The sequence below is a fragment of the Cervus canadensis genome, chromosome 22, assembly GCF_019320065.1.
Source record: "Cervus canadensis isolate Bull #8, Minnesota chromosome 22, ASM1932006v1, whole genome shotgun sequence".
Taxonomy (NCBI): Eukaryota; Metazoa; Chordata; class Mammalia; order Artiodactyla; family Cervidae; genus Cervus; species Cervus canadensis.
In genome coordinates, this window is record NC_057407.1 from 20,549,271 (window position 1) to 20,568,337 (window position 19,067).

General features: G+C 40.8%; 1 protein-coding gene across 3 annotated transcripts in view; it reads left to right on the forward strand.

Moving 5' to 3' along the window:
* Nucleotides 1–19,067, forward strand: part of PTPRG (protein tyrosine phosphatase receptor type G) — a 749,569-nt gene that overhangs the window by 48,505 nt on the left and 681,997 nt on the right. The gene's annotated exons all lie outside the window — the stretch shown is intronic.

Consider the following 19,067-nt stretch of genomic DNA (forward strand, 5'->3'; position numbering starts at 1 on the left):
TTTTACTTTTTCCTAACCATTAAAAAAATATAAGAACCGTTCTTAGCTTGAAGAGTGTGAGAAAGGAGACAGTGAACCAGTGTTTGTTGACTCTAGCATTAAAGTTTTGATAAGTCATGTTATAATGTGTGCAGTGATGAGGGCTCTAGAGCTTGTCTAGACAGTGTCTTGGAATCAGAAGCACCTTTTAGTAATAGTCATGGCGATTCTGCAGTTTGATCACTATTTTCTCCGATGGCCTTGGTCCATAGTGAGGTGCCCGCCTGTTTCTGATTCAGGGTACATGTGGCCTCTTTCCAGTTAGGAAAATTAGTGCTATGAGCCCGGGTAGCTGCTGGGCATGAATTGTCTGATTGCCTCCCTCAAAAGTTGTTAACTTCCCCACTGCTTTTGAAAGGAACTTCAGCTTTATTCATTCTCCAGCCTGTTTTGTTCCTTGTTGTTTTTTTTTTTCCTCCTCCTGTCTTCTCCACATTAAAGGTGCATTAATGTATTCTCAGAGCAACACTTTAGAGTTTTTGGAATGGGCAGTGAGCAGTTATATCCCATAACAGCAGGATAATCAATGGAAAGAGATAGATTGCCAGATTGTAAATCATGTGAGAGAATTTGATGATATCAGCTTCGGGGGGAATGAGATCTTATTACTTGTTCTGAATTCTCTGGTTCCTGGAATTAATTTTTTTCTTTTTTTCTTTGTAATCATTTGATGGAATAGCCTTTGCTGTGAACCAGAGGATGACAAAGAACAGGTCAGCTGTCCTGCACACGCTCTCCTTTCCTCTCTATCTGTGCTCACCCTGGTAAAATTTCAGATCTGGAATGTGAAATGCTATTACTATAGCCATGGTCGGCACTGCAGAGTGGAATAGACTTAGGCTGTCAGAGTTGAAAGAACATTTTTTCCTCCATATTCAAAAGTGAAGAAAATCACACCCTTCACACTAGGACACTCAAAAATCTAGCAGCATTCTAGCAAATGCAGTTAACCAGCAATAGAAAGCAAAGGACTTTTTTTTCCTCCCCATTTTTAAGAGAAGTAGACTGTACCTTTTACTTTCTGACTTAATGCAGAGAGATAAAAAAATGCTAAAGACCTTTTTTTTTTTTTTTTAAGACCTAAACCAGAGACATTTTGGAGTCTTTCATCTCGCAAATCCAACTTCCCTCTTTAAAGCAGAGCATCAGGATTGCTTCAATATTTAGGTATTAATTTTCCCTTGTGGCTCAGTCAGCTCTTTGAAAATGAATTTCTCGGCAGTGCTGTCACAATTAAGGAAGACATGCTGAGGTGAAAGGGAATTTGTGTGTTTCTTAGATTGGAAGGATGTGTTGAGTCAAATGAACATTCTTTCAAGGTTAAATTATCTATTTAAAACCCTCCCAATTACAGTGCCAGGTATAATCTTTGATGAGATTCAGGCAGAACAGATGACTTAATCTGTGGGAGAGAGATTCTCTTTGTAAGGAAGAAAGCTGTGAAATCATAATGAAGTGGACATTGTTTATGATTGGGGAAAACAGTTACATAGATTGAACGTGGTGTAGTCTCAGTAAACCTTGAGCCTTCATTGGGTCAGTGGAGGCCTCATAATACAAAAGGATGGGTGGGTTCTTTGTCCTGTTTTTTCGTTGTTTTTCTTTTAAGAATCAGGAAGTGATCATCATCAGAAAACCATCAGCAGTATACTGTGACCTGTATGCACTCTGACCCAAGGAACCAGGATGTTATATACAGTTTTGTTTAGAAGGTGGACTCAAAACCTGGCTTTCTAAAACAATTATCCAAGTCCTACTGGCTTTACCTCAAAAATAAATCTGATCAGAGCTCTTTATCTCGCTGTGATATTGACTTGGTCTCGGCCACCATCCTGCCTAGGAGACAGCTTTCTAAGTGGTCTCCCTGCTTCAGAAGCATCTTCCGTGAAACATGATAAACCCAGATTCTCACCTATGTTCCTGTTTTCCCTTGCATTATGTTGTACTCATCCCCATTCCCTCCCTCCCTCCCTCCTTCCAGTTTTGTGGCTAGGATGGTCCTGAAGTTCTGGCTCCATCCTGTCTCTGCATCCTGACAGATAAGTTTCCTGGGGTTGCCTTCATGTAATACTTTCAAAGTATAGACCCTGGAGCCACGCTGGTAGGTTCAGATCCTGGTTGTGCTACTAACTAACCTGGATGAGTTACTGAAACCTTTGTCTCAGCTTCCTCATCTTTAAGTTGGGTGTAACACTAATTCTACTTGAAATACTTAGTAAAAATTCTGCAAAAGGTCGTTGTGAGGAATAAATGAGTTAAAATATGGAGAGCACTTAGACCGTTGCTTTGCACTCAGTGAGACTGCATAAGAGTTAGAGGATGATAGCATTTTGTTGTACAGTCAGCATCATCATTGTCTTCTCCACCCCTAGGATTTTTGTGTGTTTGGTCCTTCTCATGTATATCTCAGCACAAGTGTCCTTTCTGAGTTACCTTCCCTGTTCACTTTCTGAAAGTGCTCATGCCTTCCATAGCCACCTTGCACTCGACCCAATACAGTTTAAAAAAAAAAAATTTTTTTTTTTTTCAACCATAGAAGAAAAGACAGCCTATAGGATGGGAGAAAATATTTGTAAATAGTGCAACTGACAAGGGGTTAATTTGCAAAATATAGAATCAGCTTACGTAACTCAATATGGAAACGCAAACAGGGACTTGCCTGGTGGTGCAGTGTGTAAGAATCTGTCTGCCAACGCAGGGGACATGGGTTCACTCCTTGGTTCTGAATGATTCCATGTGCCACAGAGCAACTAAGCTAATGTGTCATGATTTCTGAGTCCACACTCTGGAGCTCCCGAGCCACATCTACTAAAGCCCACATGCTCTAGAGCCTGCTCTGAAATAAGAGAAACCACTGCAATGAGAAGCTTGCATACCACAATGAAGAGTAGCCCTCCACTCCTTGCTCCATGTAACCAGAGAAAGCGGGAGCAGCAATGAAGACCCAGCATAGCCAAAAATAAATAGGTAAACAATTAAATAAAAAACAGAATTCTAGTTAAAAAATGGACAGAAGACCTGAATAGACATTTCTCCAAAGAAGGATTACAGGTGGTCAAGAGGCAGATGAAAAGATGCTCAACATCACTAATCATTAGAGAAATGCATAGCACTGGTTAGAATGTCTACAAACATTTGTCTATAGAATTTACTGTCTACAAACAGTAAATGCTGGAGAGAGTGTGGACAAAAAGGAGCTCTCCTACACTGTTGGTGGGAAAGGAAATTGGTGCAAGCACTATGGAAAACAATGTAAAGGGTCTTTTAAAAACTAAAAAGAGAGCCACCATGTGATCCAGCAGTCCCATTCCTGGGCATGTATCTGTAAAGACAAGAACTCTCATCCAAAAAGACACATACACCCCAGTGTTAATAGCCACACGAATGACTAAGACTTGGAAGCAACCTAAATGGCCATCAACAGAAGAATGGATAAAGAAGACTTGGTACATCTAAACAGTGGAATATTACTCAGCCATTAAAAGAATCAAACATTGCCATTTGTAGCAGCATGGATGCACCTAGAGAATATTATACTGAGTGAAATAAGTCAGACAAAGACAAATACTGTATGATAGCGCTTAAATGTAGAATTGTAAAATAATACAAATGAATTTACTTACAAGATGAATACCCTCATAGACATAGAAAACAAAGTTACCAAAGGGAAAAGGGGGCCATGGGGGACATATGGGATTAACAGATACACACTATGTATAAAATAGATAAACAATGAGGATTTACTGTATAGCACTGGGAACTATATTCAATATGTTATAATAACTTCAGTTGGAAAATAATCTGAAGAAGTAAATAAGTTTGCTGTACCCTTGAAACCAACATAACGTAAATTAATTATACTGTAATTAAAAAAAAAAAAAAGGGCTTCCCTGGTGGTTCAGTGGTAAAGAGACATGAGTTCAATCTGTGATCCAGGAAGATCCCACCTGCTGGGCAGCCACTAAGCCTGTGAGTTACAACTATTGAGCCTGTGTTCTGCAGAGCTCAGAAGCTGCAACTACTGAAGCCTGAGTGCCTAGCCTCCGCAGTGAGAAGCCCGAACACCACAGCTAGAGAGTAGCCCCCACTCGCCACAACTAGAGAAAAGGCCTCACAGCAGTGAAGACCCAGTATAGCCAAAAATAAATACAATTTTTAAAAATAAGTTGCAACAAATAACACTTTGCCACCTGCAAACCAGTTTGAATTTATTGCCAACCCTGTGCACTGTCGTCTCTGAATACTTGTATGTATTTCCTAATACAAGGATACTTCCCTTTAGTGCCATACTATGCTCCTCACAACTGAGAAAGTAACTTTGATACAACATTATCATTTAAATATTGGACCTCATTCAAATGTGCCCAGAATCTCCCAATTAATAAAGGAGCCATTTGAGATCCTGTGCCAGTCTCCTTTCTTTCTGGAAGAATTCCTCAGGCTTTCTTGGACTTTCATGACCACTATTTTGAAGTTAACAAACCCAATAGTTTTGTAGACTGTCCATCAATTTGGGTTTATCTGAGGACTCTTCACCAGTAGATTTGGTTAATGTGTCAGGGCAGAAATATCACTGAAATAATGCTCTGTTCCTTTCATTGAATCTTAATCAGGTGGCATGTGATTTCCTTATGTCCCTTTGCTGGTGATGTTGATAACGACAACATCTTCCAGGCTTCTCTATTGTAGTTACTCCCGCCCCCGCCCCCTGGCCTGCCTTTAAAGTCTTTATTAAAGTTATTACAATAGTGCTTCTGTTTTACATTTTGGTTCTTTTACTTGGAGGCATGTGGGATCTGAGTTTCCTGACCAGAGAGTGAGCCCATACCTCCTGCATTGGAAGGCAAAGCCCCAACCACTGGACCACGAGGAAAGTGTCTTTCCTCCACTTGAAGGCCATTCTCTTTAAACTTTCCTACTGTTTATTTATACATCAGTTGGAAGTCATGAATTTCTGTTTCACTTAATGGGTTACTATCTGTTACTATTCTTATTTTGATGCTCACAGCCGCCCCCACATTTAGGTAGTGGGTGTTCCTTCCGGCTGGTTCCTGTGTCCTTTTGACATGTGTTGCTATCATTATTTCAGCGCTTCCTTACTTTCTGGAACAAGAAGTTCTAGGTTTATTTTGTTTGGCTAAGGTGTTGAGGAGCCATGGAGCTCTGATTCCTTTTAGAGGACAATGAAATTGACAAACCAAGAACTGGGCATTATATGGAAGTTCACTGCTCCTGAGATGTTACAGTTCCCAGACCCTCTTAGTGGACATAAATAGGGATTGTATATGTCTATGTATGTGGGGCTTCCCACTTGGCAGTAGTGGTAAAGAATCTGCCTGCCAGCACATCAGACATGAGAGATACGGGTTTGATCCTTGGCTCCGGAAGATCCCCTGGAGAAGGGCATGGCAACCCACTCCAGTATTCTTGCCTGGAGAATCCCATGGACAGAGGAGCCTTGTGGGCTACAGTCCATAGGGTCACAAAGAGTCAGATACAACTGAAGCCATTTAGCATGCATGCACAGTAGTCTTATTCATGCACACACATTTACATCTATGTATTACTGGGTTTTTATGTATTAGGAACCACAAGTTCACTACCTCCGATTCCATTTTGGGTTTTTATGTATTAGGAACCACAAGTTCACTACCTCCAATTCCATTTTGACACCACCTGGCTCAATTTAGTTTTCTCTTTTCTGTAACTCCTTTTCTCTAGCAGTGAGAAACTCAAACTATCTTGAATATAGTTAGTTATTCAATGACTTGCTCCCTATGTTGGGCCACTCTTCCATATAGACACCCTTTTTAACTGTCAGATACCAATAATCCGTCCTTTTAACTCAGATACCAATAGTCCATCCAAGTCCTTCACCCTACCCCTTTCCCTCACTCCCCTCTGTCCCTCAGACCCAGAAGCCTCCTTCACTATACTTGGGCTCCCCTTGTGAACAGATGGTGCTTTCATGGAAAGAAAATGATAGCGCTATCTCTTGACAGAGAGCAGCCCTATGCCAAGGTACTCAGCTTGGCAAATGGAGGATGTGGGCTGCATTTCACTACTCTAGGTTGACCTTTGTCTTGTCCATCGAGTATCCAAGTTTATATGGCTCTTGAGTCTCCTCTGGGCTCCACTGGATTGATGGATGGTGGGCTCCTAACCCACTGCTGCTATTCTCAGAGATTTGCTGCTCTGCTGAACCGAGGAAATTTGATTACTGGAGGATGTTGGCAGTTTGAGAAAGGATTTTACTGGTAGCTGACTTCTTGCCTTTGGCCCTGAAAGACAAGAAATTGGTTGGACAGACAAAAAAGAAAGTTGATGCAAAGAGAGAACATGGAGATGGAGGACTTTTGGAGACTTGGTAGAGGAATTGAGTGCCTGATCCTAGTTTGTGTCTGAGGCTTGCTGCATCCCTGTTTTGGTATTGAGCGATAGCCCTATGTTCTTACACTAAATTCACTCTTGAAGTTACATTACCTCAATGCAAGTCTTGTGTCCAATCCCCAAGTCAAGGGTCAGAGACGTTCTCTGTGGAACTGCAGACTGGCAAAGAACCTGGATGCAGGGGTAAATTATCCAGTACACCATGAAGAGGTCAAATTGTTCGCCAAAGGCTAACCTGTTAATAAGTGACAGAGCTAGGAATCAAATGAGGTCTGTCCAGTTAGGACGTCGGCATTTAATCACTCTTGTATCGCTTCTGGATATAATAGTCAGGGACTTGATTAGCATGTGGGTTTATGAGGGTGTGCAGGCAGTTTAAAAGGGGATTCCTCTCCTTGCTCTCTCCTGCTCTCTTGTTTGGAGGAAGTTTACTTTCAAGAAGATAGCGTTAGTCAGATACAGAACTTCTTCCAAGAACCAGATGGCCTTCGTTTCTTTCTTCCTGATTAGCTATATAAAGCTAATTGTCCAACTGAGAGAGGCTTAATTTTACAGGCTTACATGGGAGGCGTGCTTATCGTTTACAGCTTTTCACCCCCTCTTGACTTCCTTGCCAGAGGCTCTGCTCCAGCAGGGAGACCTGAACCTAGTGTTAATGAATTTTGGAAGTTGGAGTTTTACAAAGAGTCATCACATACTGGATAGATGTGAGAGCTGCTGCTGCTGCTACTAAGTCTCTTCAGTCGTGTCTGACTCTGTGCGACCCCATAGACCGCAGCCCATCAGACTCCCCCGTCCCTGGGATTCTCCAGGCAAGAACACTGGAGTGGGTTGCCATTTCCTTCTCCAATGCATGAAAGTGAAAAGTGAAAGTGAAGTCGCTCAGTTGTGTCCGACTCTTCGAGACCCTGTGGATTGCAGCCCACCAGGCTCCTCCATCCATGGGATTTTCCAGACAAGAGTACTGGAGTGGGTTGCCATTGCCTTCTCTGAGATATGAGAGCACTTCTCTTTAATTCTGTGGGTTAAAAGCTGGCACATGTTCTTCTGAGGTGGTTCATTCTATGTCTTCTTTCATTTGTCTCGTTTTAAGTGGCTTCGACTGATGGCTGGAGTTTGTGAGGTGGTTTTCAGATAGTGCCTGCATTAATGTTTTGTAGGCAGAGGGTTGATTGTACTGGAGACCATATTAAGGAGTTGTAATATAAAAATTACACCAAATTATAAACATGCAGGGGCACATTATTATAACTAATTGCTAAGCTTACAAAGAGGCCAAGTGGTACTTGGTAAATCTTATTATTTAGCGTGGTGGAAAAACTGTTTTCCATCAGTGGAAATATTATACTGAAACATGGTGCCTTTTATGCAGAGTAAAGAGTGTAGTGGCTGGAATGCAGGATCAGCCATGTGCTGTGTGAAAGATGGCAGGCTTAGAAAAACTATTTGTATTTCTGGCAAATTGTCTTAACATAATCCTTATGCCTTTCTCATTTAAAATATGAAAGTTAAAGTTAATACTGAAGTTACATCCATTAAGAAACTGGTAAAACAGTTAAGTCTCCCAAGCCTAGAATCTACTGTGGGGGTGTGTGTATGTGTGTTGCTCACATAGGTATTGTGAATTCACATTGCATTCCCTTGTCAGGATTTGCCATTTTTAATTAAGACTAAAACATGATGGGGTATTCTAAATGAGGCCTGATTATAATTGCAGATGGCAATTGAGCTTTTGGAAGCTGGTTTCTTTAACAGTTAAATAAAAATTGTCTTTTCTAGTATTGGTTTGTAGAAGTTCAGCAGTGGTGATTTGGGGAGAAAAAAGCAAAGACTTTTACAAAACTCTTCATTTCCATTAAAGTGAATCTCACAGTAAATCCATCTTCTGTTAAGTGGGTTTGACTCTGAAAACATTTTTCTGAGGGCTTTTCTTGACAGTTGATTAAATAAAAATTTTTGGCCCATAAAACTATACTTTCTGGGGATTTTCTGTTGTTGAATATGAAAAACTGTGACAGATATTTTCCAAGTGTTCTTCTCTGGGTAGTTATTGATCCAGTGCAATAATGTGGTAGATTTTTTTTTTTTTAAGATAAAGAGTATCTTTCACTATTCGTTGACCTTTACTGATAAAAATTAGCCTAACCATCTTCTATTTGGTAGGCAAACTTGACATTGTTCAGTGTCCCAGAAAGGTCTATAGTTGTGATAGACATTGCTTGAGTATGCAGTGGATTTTCATTTCTTGTTCCCTGTGTAACCAGGCGTTCACAGTTTTGTCCCCCCTCCACCTCCACCTTTTTCAAGGGGACATTTGGTAATGCGTGGAAACAGAACTGGCAGGTAGTGATACTGTCCTTTGCTTGGTTGAGGTTAAGGGGCTGCTAAGGGTCCTGCAGTGTACAGGCCAGCCTCCCACAGGGAAGAATGATGTGGTATAAAATGTCAGTAATGAGGCTGTAGAGAAGCCCAGCATTAAGCAGAAAACTTACCCTGCCTTTGTTCCCCACTGTCAGAATGGGTATGGGTTTTTCACGGACCAGCTTTCCTGGTGGCTCAGATGCTAAAATCTGGCTTCAATCAATGGAGGTGACCCGGGTTCAGTCCCTGGGTTGGCAGGACCCCCTGGAGAAGGGAATGTCAATCCACTCCGGTATTCTTGCCTGGAGAATCCCATGGACAGAATCCCATGTAGCCTGGCGGGCTACAGTCCATGGGGTCACAAAGAGTTGGATAGGACTGAGACAATAACACACATACTCCATCTTAACCTCCCATTGCAGTACCAGTGGGTAGTGCATTAAAATAAACATGAATTCTTAAGAAATAGTATTTCCTGGAAGAATTCATTAAGGAAGTTGCAGGGAGTGATGAACCAGGTATGTGTGGCCTGGAGAGAGCCAGAGTTTGTGTAACCAGCCTTGGGGACAGTGGATTGCTTTGTCTCCTCTTGGAAGTCTCCCTTTATTAAAGTAGATGTCACCCTTAAATATTAACTTAGAGGTGGTGGATTCATCAAAAGTTGATGATGAAAACATCTTAATGAACGACATCACACAACTATGTTCCTCCTTCACAATGAATTCTGCCTAATGAAGATTGGCTGTGTACAGCCACCACTGCTTAATTTTGTTGCATTTTGTGTACACAGCTCAGAAAATTAAGAGACCAGAGAACTAGTCTTGAGCAGAATAATAAAAGGACTTTCTTGAATGGCAGCACGTTTGATGTGTGGTTTTTTTTCTTTTTACCCCGACATATGTGACTGGAGGAATAAGAGAGGAAGATGTCATGGGACTTATAAACAGCTGATAACAACAGGCTTCATTTACATTTTGTAGCTTGCATAGCCCCCCTGCTCCTTCAAGCACATGTGTAGGGAATTGAAATTGCAGTTTGCCTATTATGTGTTGGCAGTAATCTTTCCAAAAAAATTTTATGTTTCAAAATTAGGCAGCCAACAGCAGTAGCCAGTGATATATGGAGCTATTGATGTGAATTGAATTTGCAGAGGGAAAATGGGATTTGGTTGCAGTATGAACTCGTAATGAGGTGGCCCCACAGATTTGTAATGGTCAGCCATTGTTTGTCAGCTAGGAATCAAATACCTTTCAAAGGAAGACTGAAATAAAACTTGAGTTCTCTCTCTCTCTCTTTTTTTTTTTTTTTTAAACTAGCTAATGGAGTGGTTCCAAAGTGATGTCACTTAGTTTGGCTCTTGAGGGCACAGGAAGTTAACAAATTACCCTTTTAATAGACATGTGGACCAGTGGTCTTCACTGACCTCATTCATTGTCTTGTAAGAAAAAAATTGGACCCTTGCCCTCATTATATGTATATTTATTTTTATCATTTATGTATATGTGTTGTTACACTAAAACATTATATAAATTATAAAATGTGAGACACTGTAACACAGGAAGTAAAAACATTTATGGGGAAAAGTTTGACTTTTTCTTATCCCCAAGGAATCATCTTACATCCCCCTGGGTGGCTGGCGCTGAAAACGACAAGCACTGGTATCGCCTTAGGTGACATTGTCAGGTGCTGAAGATTGAGCTGCCTTCCTTCCATTTTGCAGGCGTCTTGTTAAAATAAGTAACTTAATCTTGAAACTTTACTGTGATTGTGTGGTGTGTACTGCAAATGGAATTGGATTAATATTAAAGATTCAGAAGTGGTTCTCCTCCCCAGTTGTGAAGTGTGGAACAGAAATAGAGTAAGTCAGCTAAAGCTGACCTCATGTTTTATCTGAATTCTATGCCTTAGAAGTTTACCTCCTGATTTATCTCAGTTATTTTCCTTTTTTTTTCCTTTTAGTCCCTACCTCCTAACTTCTTTCCTTTCTTTCCTTTTTTTTTTTTTTTTTTTTGGTGCCAGGGGAAACTGGGACACGGTAATTCCAAATATATTTCTTCTCCGAGAATCAATTAGATTTTGTGGTTAAGAGTAGAGGGTTTGGGGCTTCACTGGTGATTCAGTGGTTAAGACTGTGCACTTCCACTGCACAGGACATGGGTTCAACCCCTGGTCAGGGAACTAAGATCCTGCAAGCTGTGGGTGCAGACAGAAAAAAAAAAAAAAAGAAATAGGAGGTTTCAAGTTAAAATAATTACAGCCAATGAATAAGTGGATGTAAGAATTAATGGATTTACCCCTTAGTGAAAACTGTGTTGCTTAGATGGTTTTGGTGGGCAAGCTGGTAAAGTCCTCTGATTCTCTTGTTTCTTTTATCTGTGAAGTGGGGATCATGGCCAACCCCTGTAGTTTTCTGTAGTGTTAAGTGAGGTGTGTGTGAAATAGCCGGCACAGGGCCTGGCATAAGGTAAATGCCCATTTATTTATGGTGTAATTATTCTCAGCAGTTCCTGTTCTTTTTGGAATTCTTGCAAGTATTTCTTGAATGTCTTCACTCACTCTGACTAACACTGATTTCCCCGACCTCTGTCTGAGCTGTCTGAGTGGTGCAGTGTAGCCGGGCACAGTTATCACATAATTCACCTAGGTGTTCTTTCCCTTTCCTTCTCCCCAGGTAAATTCAGTTTCTGGAGGGTGGAAACCATGTCTTCACTTCACCCCTTTTCTTGCCTCCCTCCCCAGCACCAGGCTGAGTGAGTGATCTAGGAACTCAAAACTGTTAATTGTGAGGGGAGAAGGCATGTGTGGAGTCAGAAGACCTAGCTTTTGTTTTCATCAGAAGACCTGCTTTGGAATTAGAGAAGGTGAATGAGTTGCGGGGAGCTGAAAGAAGCATTTCAGAAAAGAGACTCTGCTGATTGCAATTAGTGCTCAGCAGAAGTTGGTACAGTTCTGTAGTTTCCTGTTGTCAATCACTTTGGATGATAATTTTTTTTTTTTTGCTATTATTTTTAAGTGACAGATTGCAGTACATATTTTAGGACCTGCCACCCACTTTGATATGAAAGATTATGTTGTTAGAATTTTAGACAGTGCAGGTAAAGACCTAATTTTACTAAATAACAGAGACTTGAGAATCTTATAAATTGCTTTCCTCTTGCCACGGAAAGTGTTTTTCTCTGATTTATTATGCAAATTATGGCAAACCCTAGAACTGAGCAAAGTAAAAACTTTTCATGTCTTTTAGAGTCTGTTTTCTGGTTTTGCTCATTCTGTGATGGTCTTACCTTCATAGGCAAGAAGTATAAATTGGGTGGACTAGTGAGCAAAGATAAAGGACAGTATATTTTGGTTATTTCCAGTTAGCAACCAGCCTCTTTATGAATCAGATTAAGTGCCTCAGTCACTTCCTGTTTTTCAGGTTGTCTTTAGGAAGACAAGTACCCTAAGTACAATAAAACCAAATTAATATTTTGCTACTTTTACAAAAAGTGGTAATATTCTTGTTTCCCTATTAAAGAATTTCAGGCGTCACCCCCCAGAGGGAGAGGCTAAGTTTCCACAATGTGTCTTAATATCAGGGAATTCTCTCATTCACATATCATATTGATAGAAGGAGGTTTTCCTGATGGCTAGTAATGGGACGGCTTCTGAGGGACTTAGTCAAAATTTGGCTTTGGAAGGGCACTGCAGGTTTATTCTAAGGATGAATGAAAAATGAGATCACCGACTTGGGAATGGCTGGAACCAGGACAGGGAGCTGATGACCAGTGGGTCTTGGAAAGAATTGGCACCTCCTATGTCTTGCTTTTAGGGAAGATGCTCTGCTCAAGATTAAGATCCATTTCTAGGAGAGGTTCTGGTTTGCTTGGCTGGGCAGGACAGGATGCCTGCATGGATATTGCAGAGGAAAATTGGGGGATCATGGCAAATAGAAGGGGGAAAAGTAGAAGCAATGATGGATTTTATTTTCTTGGGCTACAAAATCACTGTGGATAGTGCCTGCAGCCATGAAATTATTAGGAAAATTAATAGAAGACTCCTTGGTCTCTCCTTGGTTCCTTGCTCCTTGGAAGGAAAGCTATGACAAACCTAGACAAGCATATTAAAAAGCAGAGACATCACTTTGCTGGCAAAGGTCCATACAGATCAGGCTATGGTTTATCCAGTGATCATGTATGGGTGTGAGAGTTGGATCATAAACAAGGCTGAGTGTTGAAGAATTGATGCTTTTGAATTGTGGTGCTGGAAGAGACTCCTGAGTGTTCCTTGGGCTGCACAGAGATCAAACCAGTCCATCCTAAAGGAAATTAGTCCTGAATAGTCATGGGAAGGACTGATGCTGAAGTTGAAACTCCAGTATTTTGGTCATCTGAGGCAAAGAGCTGACTCATTGGGAAAGACCCTGATGCTGGGAAAGCTTGAGGGCAGGAGGAGAAGGGGGCAACAGAGGATGAGAAAGTTAGATAGCATCACTGACTCAATGGACATGAATCTGAGCAAACTCCAGGAGATAGTGAAGAACAGGGGAGCCTGGTGTGCTGAACTCCATGGGGTTGCAAAGAGTTGGACACGCTGAATGAATGAACAACAACCTGGACAAGTGAGTGGAAAGGACCATGAGGTTAACTATGCCGGAGATGTCTTTCTCTTAAGGTTATCCTCACTGTGGCTCCAGTCATAGAGTGGATTGCCAAATGTTGGAACAGGAAGGGCTCCAAGCCCCTCAGGGGAATGAGTGGGTGACTTTTTCAGGGGGGCACTACAGCTGTGAGTGATGGCTCAGCTTGGTTTTTGTTACCTTTGCATCTAGCGTCAGGCTAAAGAATGTAGTTTCTTTTTTTTTTTTAATTTTTAATCTTTTTTCCATTTATTTTTATTAGTTGGAGGCTAATTACTTTATAATATTGTAGTGGTTTTTGACATACATTGACATGAATCAGCCACGGATTTACCTGTGTTCCCCATCCCTATCCCCCCTCCCGCCTCCCTCTCCATCCCATCCCTCTGGGGTAATGTTATCTGACATTGGGGAAGAAAACCTCTTTGAGTTAGCAGAGATTGACAAGGTAAGTGGATGGATTGCCTATAAATGCAAGCCTTCTACAATTGGAAAGGTGCAGTTAAAGAAGAGGTGAAGAAAACTTCCAGTTGCTGTTTGTAGAAACCAATAAGCCAAGTAAAGGACTACCTGTGAAAGGCTTCACCTGTTTGAGGATTATAAATATTACTTGACTAAACAAACATCCAAGGGATTAGTAGCCGACAGGGTAGGTGTATTCCTAAATTTTACTGCCAAGCACTGAATGAAGCCTCTAGTATTGGGTAGGCCAGAAAGTTCACTTGGGTTTTTCTGTAATGCCTGAGTGAACTTTTTTGCCAACCTGGTATTTATGCAGAAAACACTGATGTTTGAGGGCACATCTGAGGAGCTCTTGGTCATGTGGCTTTCTTGGATACTCAAGAGTGCTCACGTTACCCAGAAACTCAAAAGGAGAGGCCACTGAATTCAGGAACCACTTCTGGGATCCTCAACTCACTCTTAACTCTTTTTCAGTTAGGATTACTCTTTCATAAGGTTTTGGGTTTTTGAGGGTTGCAGCATAGCATGGGGGTTCCAGGTATGGCCCCACTTAATGGTTGTGAACTTGGGCAAGTTTCACCTCTCTGGGCGTCTGATAGATTTGCTTAATCAAGAGTCATTCTCTCCTTCCTTCTAATTTATCTTTGTACTATTGGGGATTGCAGTAAACCTAATAAGAACCCCTTCATTTCTTACCTTCCCCTGCCAGTAAGGATGATTGATGAGTTACAAGTGGAAGTTGTTATTTGGGATTTCCAGGAAAGTTGTTCTGAAAGGATTCATTCATTTGGGAAGTGTGTGCTTTTTGATATTTCATATTTTGCATTCCTAATGTGAAATCCAGATGTGATAGCTTAGAGCTGCAGCATCCATTTTAAGACCGTGAGGGAAAGGCTGAGGGAATTGCAGAGACTGAGATGTCTTTCCCTGCAGGGCCCTACCTCCAGACTTGTTATATGAAATAACTCTTAGGTCTTTTAAGTCTCTAGTGGGTCTCTGGTAGTAGCATCAGAATATAGTTCCTGCCTTCTGCACTGTTTGTGAGAATGTAAATTGGTGCAGACACTGTGGAAAACTGTATGGAGGTTCCTCCAAAATGACAAGAGTAGCTGTGTGATCCTGCAGTCCTTTCTGGGCATATATCCAGGGAAAGCTGTATTTTGAAAAGATACGTGCACCCCAGTGTTCACTGCAGCAGTATTTACATAGCCGAGACATGTACACAACCTAAATGTCCATTGACTTAACAGCATGGTACTTGTATACAAAGGAATACTATTCAGCCATAAAAAGAAGGATATAATGCCATTTGCAGCAGTATCTATGGACCTAGAGATTACCATACTAAGTCAGAAAGAGAAAGGCAAATACCATATGATATCACTTATATGTGGAATCTAAAATACAATAAAAATGAGCTTATCTATGAAATAGAGTCACAGATACAGAGAACAGGCTTGTTCCCAGGAAGGAGGGGACATGAGTAAGGGAAGGATTGGGAGTTCAGGCTAAGCAGATACAAACTATTATATATAGAATGGATACCAGTAAGGTCCTACTGTATGTTACAGGGAACTATATTCAATATCCTGTGGTAATCCTTAATGGAAAAGAATATGAAAAAGAATGTATATATAACTGAATCACTTTGTTGTGCACCAGAAATTAATACCACATTGTAAATCAACTATAATTCAATAAAATTTAAAAAAAGGAATATAGGTTCCTGCTATTAAACCTCAGGTTCCCTGTCTGCAAAATGAGATAGTAGAACTTATACTATGGGATCATTCTAAGAATGTAATGATAGCAGGTGCAAAGAGTTGATTGTTACCATCATGATTGACATGCTATTTTTGTTTTGAAATTACACTGCTAGTATTATCACATATGACATACCTGTTACATATAGGTATGTGAGTTTGTTCGCTAAGGTTGCTGTAACAGAGAACCACAAACTGGGTGGCTCAAAGAGCAGAAATGTAACTGTCTCACAGTTCTGGAGGCCAAAAGTCCTACATCAAGGTGTCTTCCCACAGTCGGAGGGCTGTGACAGAAGGATCTGTGCCAGGTCTTTCTCCTTGACTAGGAGATGGCTGTCTTCTCTCTGTATGCATGTCTGTGTACAGATACCCCTTTTTTTATAATGGATTATAATGGTCATAATGGATTAGGGCACTCTAAAGAACTCATTGTAATTTGATCACCTCTATAAAGATGCTGTCTCCAAACAAGGTCATTTTGTTAGGTATGGAGGATATATCCAGTATATCCTTTGCGGGGTGGACATGATTCAGCTTTTAACAGTACATGTGTAATGTGTTATCAGTGAGGTTTCAGTCTCTCACCCTTTTTCTGATAACAAAAACTCTTGAGCAAAAAAAAAATCAGATATTATTTATGAAAAATTACCCCCCAAGTGTCCTTTTTTTGCTAATGACTTTTAGCTTACTTATTTCTAGATCCTGAAATCAGCAAGGGCTTCCAAATTCATTGTCGGCTTTGGGCAGTCGTTTGTTTGTTCTTACAACTCTCTTGGATTTGGGTGTTCTCTTGGGTAGGTTTCAAGCTCATTACTGAGAAATACAGTAGTCTACTGTGCATCAGTCCAGAGTCTTTGGAATGCCTTAGAATATTTAATTTTTAAACATGTATTCTTTCTTTATGTGGCTACACTGTGTCTTTGTTGCTGTGTGTAGGCTTTCTCTAATTGAAGCCGGTAGGGGCTACTCTTGAGTTGCTGTGCGTGGGCTTCTCATTGTGGTGGCTTCTCCTGTTGCTGAGCGTGGGCTTCAGGGTGCTTGGGCTTCAGTAGCTGTGGTGCATGGGCTTAGTTGCCCCATAGCATGTTGGATCTTCCCCGACTGGGAATTGAACCCATGTCTCCCTGCACTGGATTCTCAACCGCTGGACCACCAGGCGAGTCCTAGAACAGAGTATTGATGTGGCTACAGTCATACCCATGGGCTGGTGGGTGAATTCGTGTGACTGAGATGTCCCAGAGTGTCCCCTGCTGTGTTTCAAAGTCTCGATGCCCCAGGCTACAGCATCTATAACAATACCTGTGAACGACTTCGTTTATGCCGTAACAGAGGACCTGTTTAAATACTATTCTGAGCATAATTATTTAAAAATGCTGACGTTTCCACCATTGGAGAATTGCCTCAACTCTTTTTAAACCTGGAACTCAGTTAAGCCAGTGTTCTTACAGCACCTTTCTTTTCCTTTGGAAATACTTCAAGCATTTACCTCTGGAGCAAAGCAGACTACTTTGTGTGTTACATAAATAATTTTCCTGTCCCAATAGGGTTTTTCTTTGAAGCTCACTTTTAGGTGACTTTACGTGATCGGAGAGGATTGTCTTCAAATGAAAGGCATAACCGAAGCACAGTTGAATAGGAATCTGTAGAGTGGGATTCAAATATAAGGTAAAATCGATGACATCCATTATTGTTTTATAAATGAGTTACTTTTATGGTGGCCTAGTTCTTTGTAAGGGCTTCCCAGGTGGCTCAATGTTAAAGGATCCACCTGCCAATGCAGGAGACGCAGGTTTGATCCCTGGGTCTGGAAGATCCCCTGGAGAAGGAAATGGCAACCCACTCTAGTATTCTTGCCTGGGAAATCCCATCAACAGAGGAGCCCTGTGGACTGCAGTCCATGGGGCCGCAAAGAGTTGGACACATCTTAGCAACTAAACAACAGCAGCAAAGTCCTCAATAAAGTCTTTTTTAAAAATGAAAAGTGCATTTTTCAATACTCTTAATTGTCCATCCTGACAGCAGTCAAAAAGAAGGACTGCTCTTATCCCCTTCCTTAGCATTTACAGTAGGCGTTGCTTACTGCTTGAAAATCTGTTTTTGCCTGCTGGTTTGCCATTAAAAAGGGGTTTTGTAACCTGAATTCCATTTTTTAATTGAACGTAAAGTGTTAAATTTTCCATATTGGCAGGTTGTGGAATAGGTAGGTGACTTGAATATGGTCTGTTTTTCATTGGGTGTTACTGTTCAAAATCTGTGTGTGCAAGGAACTGGGAACGGTTTGCATGTGAGCAGGAAGACGATGATACTGGGGTTAGTTCTCGGCATCCCCCCAGTTACTAAGCTTCTCAGACTAGGGAGCTCACCCCGGGGAGGAAGACCACCCCTCTTTAACTGATGTGCTGTGTTTTGCTGCTGGGTGCCAATGTTCCAGCAATATCAGGAGTAAAGACTTGGTGGAGGGGAGGGGTGTCTCTCAGATTGATGAGACATTAAATTGTCAGTTTAATTTATATGATCCATCTCACCACTTAGGATGTATTTTTGGAAAAAAAAAGAGTAAATGGAATCAGATCAAGCTTCTCCATCAGATGCTGAGGATAGAGCGTGATGTAAAAGGACAGACCTAGCATGCCATGAGCAAAACTCAGAATGAGGGAAATTTTATACTTTAAACCACCCACCTTTGTTCAGCAAATACTGGCTTGGCCAAAAAGTCCGTTCTGGTTTTCCTGCAAGGTGTTACAAAAACCCTGAACAACCCTTTTATCTAATTCAATATGTTGAACAGTTTAGAGAGTCAGAGAACCTTTGGATTAAAAGAGCTTAAAGGAACGTAGCAACCAAATGCAGTCTGTGAACTTTGGGAGTTAGCTCCTGACATGATCAAATCGATGTTAAACTTTTTCTTTTTTTGTTTTTTGAGATGGAAAATTTTGAATTAGATATTATCTGACTTATGTCATTATTACTTTTTTAGGGGTAGACAAGATAGGAGTGTTGGAATTATATTTTTTAAAAGTCTTATCATTTAGTGATAGATATTGAATTAGTTATGGGGTAAATCATGATGTCTGGAATTTGCTTTAAGTTAATCCAGTCGGAGCAGGGAGTGGGTCAAGGTAAAAAGAAATAGGATTTTCAATATATGATCATTGTTGAAGGTAGGAGGTAGGTATTTGGGGACTCTAATATTTTTGAATGTTTGAAACTTCCATAGCAAAAAATTGAGTTGTATGAATGACCTACCTGTCTTCTATTCTTCATGATGGCTGATGACTTTACAAGACCTACTTCTTTTTAAGTTTTCTTGGGATAATGAATATTTTAATATATAACCTTTTACCTCAAAGTAATCCAGATATAAATATGGTCACTAACTGCAGCAACCCAGCCTCCAGGAATTGACAGGTTTTGCTTAATGACCCATTTTCCTT